The 9,780-nt window shown below is 47.8% G+C and overlaps 1 long non-coding RNA gene across 1 annotated transcript; it reads right to left on the reverse strand.

Moving 5' to 3' along the window:
* Positions 1-4,756: 4,756 nt before the first annotated feature.
* Positions 4,757-9,178, reverse strand: LOC135271558 (uncharacterized). The gene is made up of 3 exons (XR_010339683.1): positions 8,968-9,178; positions 8,387-8,542; positions 4,757-5,117 (listed from the first exon to the last, which is right to left on the reverse strand). It is a non-coding gene; the product is annotated as an uncharacterized LOC135271558 (long non-coding RNA).
* Between the last annotated feature and the right edge of the window lie 602 nt (positions 9,179-9,780).

Here is a 9,780-nt window from a genome sequence, read left to right on the forward strand (position 1 = left end):
GATCTGCTGAGGGTCTACCCTGCCTCTAGGAGAGGGCAGCTTCTCCCCGTATTCCTGCAGCCGAAATCTCCTTTGAGAGGTCTCTTTCGGGGGCCATGCCTTCTTTCCGGTTGGGCATTGGGCCTGGACAGTTCCTGGCTGGCTACAGCTGGGCCCTCACACCTGTTGGTCCAGCTCCCCTGCTTCACAAACACACGCCCCCGCCGAGTTCAGTGCTGCTTCCAGATGGCTGGTCACTTATGCCTTCACCCCACTTTGGGCCTTTTTCTTCCTCATTTGATTTCTTTTCCTTACCTTGTTTTCTTCCCAGGCATCTGCATATTCTTTCTCTCCACCCCACCCCTCATCATTATCTTTCTCTCCCTCTCATTGGTTCTCTTGTCTCTCTGCATTGAATACATTTCTTTCTGCTCAGGTCTGTCTTTTTTCCTCTGACTCCAGTACAACCAGGTATCAATATAGCACTAACTTTCTCTTCTGTAATAGTGAGTGACAAGTTCGAATGAGGTCATCTCTCCAGTCCTTACCAGCTCTGACATTCAATTTTAAGGAAAGGTGAGAATCTGAGGGCAGGGAGGTGGGGTACACAATCAGAGTGGGGAAAGAAAGATTGAACTGGGAAGAACGGATTCAAATGTCAACATCCTCATTTCCTGGCTATTTGACCTCAGCAAGGCCATCCATCTCACCTCTACAAGCCTCCGTCCTTTGTCTATAAAATGTGATCAGGAGCTGGGCACTGTGGCTCATGCCTGTAATCCCAGCATTTTGGGAGGCCAAGGCGGGCGGATCACTTGAGGTCTGGATTTCAAGACCCAGCCTGTCCAACATGGTGAAACACCATCTCTACTAAAAATACAAAAAATTAGCTGGGCATGGTGGTGCGTACCTGTAATCCCAGCTACTCGGGAGGCTGAGGCAGGGGAATCACTGGAACCCAGGAAGAAGAGGTTGCATTGAGCCGAGATTGAGCCACTGTACTCTAGCCTGGGTGACAGAGCAAGACTCTGTCTCAGAAAAAATATATAAAAAAAAGAACTGATCAGGGAAGACCTGATGGTAACAGTGACAACATTCTAAGGAGTGAGGAAGGTGTGTGATAATTGACTTTGCTCATGGATGGGAAAGACCTTTATGAATTATAAGGGGCAGGTCCCTACTGGCAACGGGCATTACTTAGGGGACAGTGAGACCCCGTGGTCACCAGCAGAGGCTCTGGGGCCAGTCAGCCTGGCTAAGATTCTCGGCCCAAAACATACAAGGCGTATAACCTTGTCAAGCTGCCTAATATGTCTGTGCTTTAATTTCTCTTTCAGTAAAATAAGGATGAGGCAATAATAGTACTGACTTAACATCTGAGGTTGTTGGAGGATTTAATGAGAGAATAAGCCCGGAGCACTAAGAACAGAGAGGATCTGTCACCTAAAAAGTGTTCAGCGACCATTCCCACTGATGTTATTATTCAGAGCTAGTAGGAAGAAAACTCCCTTGAGGTGGTATACTCAGGGGTGCTAGGCCACTGCAGGAACCTAAGAAAGCCATATGTTGACCCAGACTCATCTCTTTGCAAGGCCTCGAAGTCTGTTTGTGCAGGTTGTGCCCTGAAATTCAGCTTGTGTTCCTCTTGCGAAGCCATGGGCCCAGGGGTGAGGGTTGTGCAAAGCCCAGAGGAAGCAGCACTTGGTTCTAATTGCTCCTCCCAGAGGAGGCACCTTTTTGTAATTAGTACAAGGAGACTGTAGGCGCTAGCTGAGGCACTCTCCCTGCATCTAGGCAGGAAAGTGCTACCTTGAGTAACCAGGCCTGTGGTCCTCTCCACTTGCCTAGCGGCAGAGTTGGTACCCTGACCCCCTGAGATACCCCAGATCCTTAATCCATCTCCAGCTCTGATCTTGTCCCCAGGGGACAAGTCTCTGTGGCTGTGGGGATCCGTGGAAATCTTTCCAATCCCCCAGGTTGTGCATGTGAAATGACTCCCGACCACGGTCACTCAGCCGTTTGTCCAGGCCAGCCCCCCAGCCCGGAAGTTAAGGGCCAAGAGAGGCAATAGGGGCAATTGGTCCAAGCTGGGAGACTTCTCCATGCCAGTGGAGACTCTGATTGAGGGCGAAGTGGGATCCATGGATGAATGGAAGTGTGAGGCCTCAGCTGAAATGGGATTGGGAGGATAGGAGGGCTGGGCCCCAAGAAAGGGGAGTCCAGGGAAGTGCCCCTAGCGTGGAGATGAGACTCAGGGCAAAGGGCTGCCAAATCGCTCAGAGCTTAGGCCAAGGAAGCAGTTTCAGCCTGCTGCTGCAGGGAGCAGGGCCAGACTGAAGTGGTCTCACCTTTTTAAGGATAGAGTAAGCTGGGGGACACTGTGCTGGCCTGACAATGGCATGTGGCTAAAAAAGGAGAGCAAACAAGACCCCAAAGGCTCGTGTTCTAGAAGCTAAAGTGAAACCAGGGAAGGCCTGGCATGCTTGAGACCTAGCCAAAATGTATTTAGCAATGTGAGATGAGGCCCCTGTCACTCCCTGGCATGGGGAAATTTATGGACTGAGATCCTCTCACACTGCCCTTTAGAGATTTGAAGCACGTGTCCATGATTGTGCTGGGCTGGAGGGGCTGGAGAGGGCAGAGGGATGGCTGCAGTGAAAAGCCAGCATCCCCCAGGCCCCTTGAGGAGAAAGCCCCTGTTTGTGCCGAGGAGAGAGGCAGGGGAAAGTTCCCCACAGTTTGGCCGAAAGTCATCCTGCCGATTGCTCTTTTTGACACAACCTCACTTTCTTTCCAGTCCTATATTCCTGGCTGTGTGTGAGCTATTTCCACTTGGATGTTCTGCCAACAGCTTAAACTAAACATGCTTAAAGCAGAGTTTCTCTTCCCCTACAAAGCCTCACACCTTCCCAAGGCCTCCAGCCTCACTGCTGACACCCGAACAGCCCAGGGCCAGGCCTGCCTGCTGCTTCTCTTTCTCCTCTACACTAGCACCTCTCTCTCTCCCTGCCTTTGAACCCCGGGCTTCTCCCTGGGTAACAGTTTTCAGAGTCATCTTTGCTGCTGCCGTCTCCCACCTGCACCTCATCCCTGGAGATTACTGCCCCAGCCCCTAACTGGAAACCTCCCTCAAGACGTCTCCCTAGACCTGGGCCACGCATCGGTTCCGGCCATATGTGTTGACCATTTACTGCAATGGGTGTGGTGAAGCATCCATTCTAGAAGAAAGCGTAGACACAGATAACAGGGGAGCAAGTAGCCTAGTGGGTGTTTGGCCTCAGGAGTGAGTCAGACCTGGCTGTGAATCCCAGCTCTGCCACTTACCATCTTGGGCTTGTTTCCCCTCTCTGTGCCTTTCTCCCTAAAATTGGGATGACAGCGTTGACTAGCTAGGGTTCTTATGAAGTTGAATGCTAGAAGGGGGTACAGAGAAGGGGCATACACTGGAATGATATCCCTGAAGGCTGGAGTGGGCAGAGCTGTGAAGATGGCCCCTAAAGATTCAAGAGGCCGGGTGGCCTGAGCTGTCTGTATATTTGCGGTTTTTCTGTTATGCATAAATAACAGGAAATCAAGTAGGGAATCAATTCAACTAGACCCAATTCTTGGCCCTTTCCAAACTTCCCCCACCCCATGTGTAAACAGGAAACCAGGGCTAGAATCTACGAAGCTGATTGGGGTGCCCGAGGATACCCTGTGTTCGCTCTGCTCTCTTCTCAATTTTCTATTTCTCCAGGCACGTTCCCCTAGTAACTGATCTTGTTCCCTTTCTTCTTCATCTTCTCTTCTTTTCTTCTTCTTCCTTTTTTTTAGACATAGAAGCAAAAATGAGTGCCTGTCCAAGCCTGCTGGCCTGGGTCAGAGGAATGCGGCCGCTCCCTCCACGTGGGGCGGCCAGGCCCAGGCGCTCACTCAGGCTGGCAGGGGCAGGAGCAGAGCCGGGAAGGCTCCAGCACCTTGCTTCGAGGGGCTGGAAAGCGCTACAGACGTTAGCTCATCACTCCCTGGCAGAGGCCGACCCATCTGCTATTCTCACTAGCATCTTCCAGATGGGGAAATGGAGGCACAGGCATACTCAGAGTGGTTGCAGACTCCCAGGATTCTAAGGGGGCTTCTGGGCAGTCTCCACAGGACTTCTCCTAACGGATTTCTATTCCTTATGACTGTATCAGGAAAGGAGAGATATAGGGAAGGAGAACTGTGGTCCAGGCTGAAGTATCTAAAGGGGACACTGGGAAATAATGCGGGTGGGAAGGGGGTGGGCAGGTGGGGGCAGTTAGGACCCACCATCTCCCAGGACCCCACACATGACAGGGGCCCCAAAGAGTTGCAGCTTCACTCGATAGCCCATCAGGAAAGACTAACTACTCTTACTGAGAAGATGTTTGCAGCACACAATACCTCTGAAGTAAGAGGCAACTGAGATGAAGTCTGCTCGGCCAGACACCAGAGGGTTAACTAGGATGCAGTTGGGTTGATTATTATGCTTTCCTCCTAGTGCTTTTCTGTTATTTGTAAATTCTGTGCAGTGAACAATTACATTTATAATCAGACAAAATGTTAATTATTTTTAATTATTTTAAAGAGCAGCAGCAACTAGGATATGTAGAAGAGCCCTGGGCTCTTGGAATTGCAATTGGAGTATGGAGACCCATTCTTGCCTCCCAGTTGTGTTACAGGGCGAGTGACTTCACCTCTTTGAATCTCAATTTTCTATAAAATGGAGATAACTGACCACACATAGCATAAGATTAAAAGAGATAAAGTATGTGAAAAATGGTTGTAAAAAAGATTTATTATGGAAATTTTAAAATATATACATGAGTAAAGAATGCAATATAGGCCAGATGTGGTGGCTCACGCTTGTCATCCCAGCACTTTGGGAGGCCGAGCCAGGCAGATCACTTGAACTCAGGAGTTCGAGACCAGGGCAACATGACAAAACCACATCTCTACAAAAAAAAAAAAAATACAAAAAATGCAAAAATACAAAAAAGTAGCTGGGCATGGTGGCACGCATCTGTAGTCTCAGCTACTCTGGAGGCTGAGGTGGGAGAATTGTTTGAGCCCAGGAGGTGGAAGTTGCAGTGAGCCAAGATCACGCCATTGCACTCCAGCCTGGGTGCCAGAGAGAGACCCTGTCTCAAACAAAACAAAACAAAACAAAAAAACACATTATAATGAAACCATCTTCAACAATTATTATCTTATTTAATCTATATCCCCCATCCACTTCACCCCACTCCCAACTGGAATGTTTTAAAGCAAATCCCAGACATGCTCTTTTTTCCATAAAAGCTTCAGTACCAAAGTGCCTTATACTTTTTTCATAACTAAAAGTACATGATGATTGTAGAAAATTTGGAATATGAAGAAATCACATATGAAGGAGAAAACAAAAATCACTCATAACCTCACCACCCAGAGACTACCACATTTTGGAGTAGTCTATTATCTTTTTCTATATACATATTGGTTTTTGACAAAAGTGGGATCATATTGTATATGTTACTTTTAGGTACATTTTATTTTAATTGTAAAAATAATAAAAGCAGATTACAGAAAATAGAGAGGAAATTACCCATAATTCCTAAGCACCTAATATAAAAACTGTTAATATTTTAGTATACTTCTTTCTCATTTTTTCAATTTACATTGATACTCTTAACCGAAGTGGGATCTTACTGATTATGCACTTTTCAAATTATGAAGCTGTTTTAATTCTAAGAAAGTAATATAATCATATTGCAGAAAAATAAAGAAAAGTAAAAGAAAAATATTATCCATAATCCCACCACTCAATTATAATCACTGTTAACAATTTTTGGTGTTAACAGTGATTATAGTTGAGTGGTGGGATTATGGATATTTTCTCTACGCACATATATTTTTTAAAAAGTGAGAATACAATGTTTATGATGTTTATTAACTATAAACTCATATTTACTCCTTCAAAGGGTTGAACTGGTAGCAAAGAAAAAAAAGAAAAAATTCATATTTACTTACAAGAATAATATTGCATAATATGGGGAAAATAGAAAAAAATCACTCATAATCCTATCACTCTACTGGCACTGTTATCATTTTAGTATTTGCCTGACCATTGCTTTCTGTACATATTCATACACAATTGGAAACATAGTGAGTATTTAATTTTGTTCCCTTTGTGCCCTTTGCAGCTTGGCATCATATTTATGCAACTTTGTACCCAGCATTTTTTAATTTCATATTTAGTTATGAATAGTTTCCTATGAATAAGAGTTTTCAAAATCAAATTTTTTTTTTTAGTGTCAAAATACCAAGGAACACTTCCATAGACATTTAGCTTCCGTTTCATTTTTCACTATTATAAACAGTTCTGCTGTAAATATTCTTGAATAAAAACTTGTGTTTTTTAAGTTTTCTCTCTTTTTTTTTTCTTTTTTTGTGGAGTCTCACTCTGTCACCACACTGGAGTGCAGCGGCACGATCTCGGCTCACTGCAACCTTCGCCTCCCGGGTTCAAGCGATTCTCCTGCCTCAGCTTCTCCAGTGGCTGGGACTACAGACACCTGCTACCACGCCAGGCTAATTTTTTTTTTTTTTTTTTTTAAATAGAAATGGGGTTTCACCATGTTGGCCAGGATCTCCTGACCTCGTGATCCGCCTGCCTCTGCCTCCCAAAGTGCTGGGATTACAGGCGTGAGCCACCGTGCCCAGTTGCTTTTTTTTCTACACACATATTGAGTATATGTTTCTGGAGACCACTCTGTAAAGTTTATAGGCTGACCTGTAAAAAGTGGTCACCTTTTTTTGGTCCCAAATTTACTCCTGTCATATGGCTTCAGGCAGTCCTTGATTCTGGAGGGTGGGATTTTAAGAAGAAATCTCCATTTTTTTTTCTCTCTCTCTCTCTCTCCTTCCTGAGTTTATAGACCTCCTTCATCCCCTCTCAGTCTGGTTTTTAAATTAATCAGTCAGCAAGTATTACTGAACCTGAAGTGTGTGAACTGAGGCAGGGATGGGAGGCAAAAGGAAAATAATCAGAAGGCCCAGTACAATAACAGCATTTATTGGCCATTTACTACACTGCGGGCACCAACTAGGCTAAGCAACCCGCACAAAGTAGGGACCATTGTTATCTCCATTTAACAGATGGGAAAACTGAAGCCCAAAGCATGAAGCCAGTGGTCTAAGGCCTCGCTGCTAACAAATGGCAAAGTAGGAATTTAAACCCAGGCCGACTGACCCCTGAACCTGCACTCTAGACAGCCTCCTTACCCTCCCAGGCAGCGGGAATTAGGGCTGAGGGTAAAAACTTTGCAGCCAGCCGGACCTGGATTCAAACACCCAGCCACGTGGCTATGTGAATTTGGGCAGTTCCCCGAGGCTCTGTTTCATCTTTGGTAAACCCTACCTCAAAGGGCTGTACTGGGAATTAAATGACATGATGGATGGGGAACATGTCAGGCCCAGTGCTGGCGCACAGAGGTTCTCGGTGGGTGACCATCCCTGTCCTCTCCCCGCTTCGCAAGCTCGCGGTCTAGTTGCTAAGTTGAAGATAAGAGTTTAGCGGAGAGCTCTGAGCTCTTTTAGAGCCGATGGGGAAGTCAGTGATCAGAGCATTTTTGCGGAGAAATGCAAATGTCTCCTTTGCTCCCTCTCATCCTCTTCAACTAACCTCCTCTCCCATCTCCCCAAAAAGCAAAGGGGTGGCTTTTGTGCTCCAAAGCTGAGTGCTTGAAGCCTCTCTCTTTCCTGCTCCCCAGAATGAGCAGTGGAGATGACAGGAAGTCACCAGTGGGGAGGACCTTACTGGTAAGTGGGCACTGAGAAATGTGGCGGAGGGCGCTCCTTTTTCTGCCCTTCAATGGTCCGGATGGGGGAGGGGGCTGGCTGTTGAGCAACTGCTCCGGAGACACTCCAGAAGCCGAGATGAACACATGCCTCTTTCTAACAATTGGCCTGGGAGCCATCCAATAGATGGAGGGCGGATCTACACCTCCCGGATCCGGAGCCTGCAGCGGAGACGCTGCCGCTGTTGCCAGACCCACTCCGGAGCCAAGCCAGCACTGACCGGGAGGGTGGGTCAGTGGTTCAAAATACTAACGCGCTATTCGAAAGGCTAGAGTCGCTCATCGTCCACCACTTAGTTTTCGCAGAAACCTTTTTTTTTTCATCCCAGGCAAACACCAAGAGGACTTGAGGGTGTATTTCACAAGAGGTTTGCAATAAGGCTTTAGGGAGCCAACAGGTCCCGCCTTTTATCAGAGGGAGACTAGGCAGGCCCCACAATCTTGCAAGCAAAGTGAGAAAGTGCAGCGAAGATGTGTGTGGTGCGGCTGCTACCGGGGTTTGTGTTGGGACAGGGTAGGTGAAAAGACTGGGGCCGTGCAAGGCAGCTTTAGGGGCTGGGGAGTGGGTTTACCTAGCGACCAAGGCACTCGTCCAAGCTTCCTCCAGATGCCGAGGAAGGGCCTCGATCCCTCTCCCCGTTTGCTTCCCATCTTTGTGTCTGTAAGCCGGTCAGTCCGTCAACAAACAGAACTTTGTTAGAAGAGCAAATGCAGGGCACTTGGCGCTACTGAAAAATGAAAAAGGAAAGAAAGAGACCTACAGGTCTTCAAATCCAATTAAGAAGACAAAACACAAACATAGGGAAAATGACTTCGTGACATTCCCTCTCCCCCTCCCCTCGCTTTTTTTTAACCTCAGGACCTTTTCTTAAAGAGCAGGTTTTATAAACAGTGTAAACTGAGTAGTTGTTGCTGAAAGGCAGCAGAAAAAGTGCAGCGGTGGCGAGAGGGCGGCAATAGAGAGGTAATCCTGATGACCTTCCCGTAAGAGGTAAGGTGGGAATTTCTTGGCCACAGAGAACACGAATTGAGACCCAGACCTATTTCCAGTAAGGATTTGTAAGACAACATCTCTATCCAAGGAAGACAAACTCCAAATGCAAAATGTTATTCTTGCTAGACGCGAATGATTATATAATCATAATAAAAGAACCTGGCATCTGTAGGAAAGCAGAAAGAATCTCCGCGAACTCTGGGGCAAGCTCTTCATACCCCATTGCCGACTGTTGGTTTTTCAGCGAGCCTCGTGAGCTGCACCTAGCCCCACGGTCCGGGAGAGTGGCATTTCTCCGCGTCGCATCTTGCCAGCTTCCTGCTCTGGATGACCACAGAACAGAAACCCTCCAACCCAACCCCAGCTCAGGACTTCGAGGAGAGCCACCACTGCCATATAGGCCCTCCATGCGACTCTGCGCAGAATCTGGCAACTTTAAAAGGAAAAGGAACCCCCAGCCTCAGCTGTTAAACGAATGAGATAGTACAGCCCCTCCCCCGCCCCCCGCCAAAAGGCAGACAGGCTCCAAGAAAGTCCCGCAGAAAACTAATGACCATGCCCCGTCCCGTGTGCCTTAGACCTCTATTCCAGGTCACTCCTTGAGCCCACAGCTCTTTCCCAAAACCCCTGAAGCCCGCTTTGCCTCCCCGCTAGATTTAGGTCAGAAAACAGACACTAACGGCTCTCCTTTGCCTCAGTGAAATTACTAAGTGGAATTTATTGGGCAAGTCCACGCAGGTCGGTGGGGAGAGCCGGTGTCCCGGGCCCTGGCCCCCGACAGCTTTAGAAGCCGGGCACCGGCCAGGGCTCTGGGCGAGGGGTGCACACAGCCCGGACTCCCTAGCCCCAACCTGGGAGTCGTGGCCGGTCCACAGGGCTGCAGGACCCGCGGGACCGCGTGGACTCCGTTCCCCAGCCGGCCCTTCGCTTTCACACGATCCGTGGTGACTGCAGCAGCTCGAGCGCCTTTAA

Source organism: Aotus nancymaae, unplaced genomic scaffold, assembly GCF_030222135.1.
Source record: "Aotus nancymaae isolate 86718 unplaced genomic scaffold, 86718_ANA_hifiasm-v0.15.2.pri h1tg000081l, whole genome shotgun sequence".
Classification (NCBI taxonomy): Eukaryota; Metazoa; Chordata; class Mammalia; order Primates; family Aotidae; genus Aotus; species Aotus nancymaae.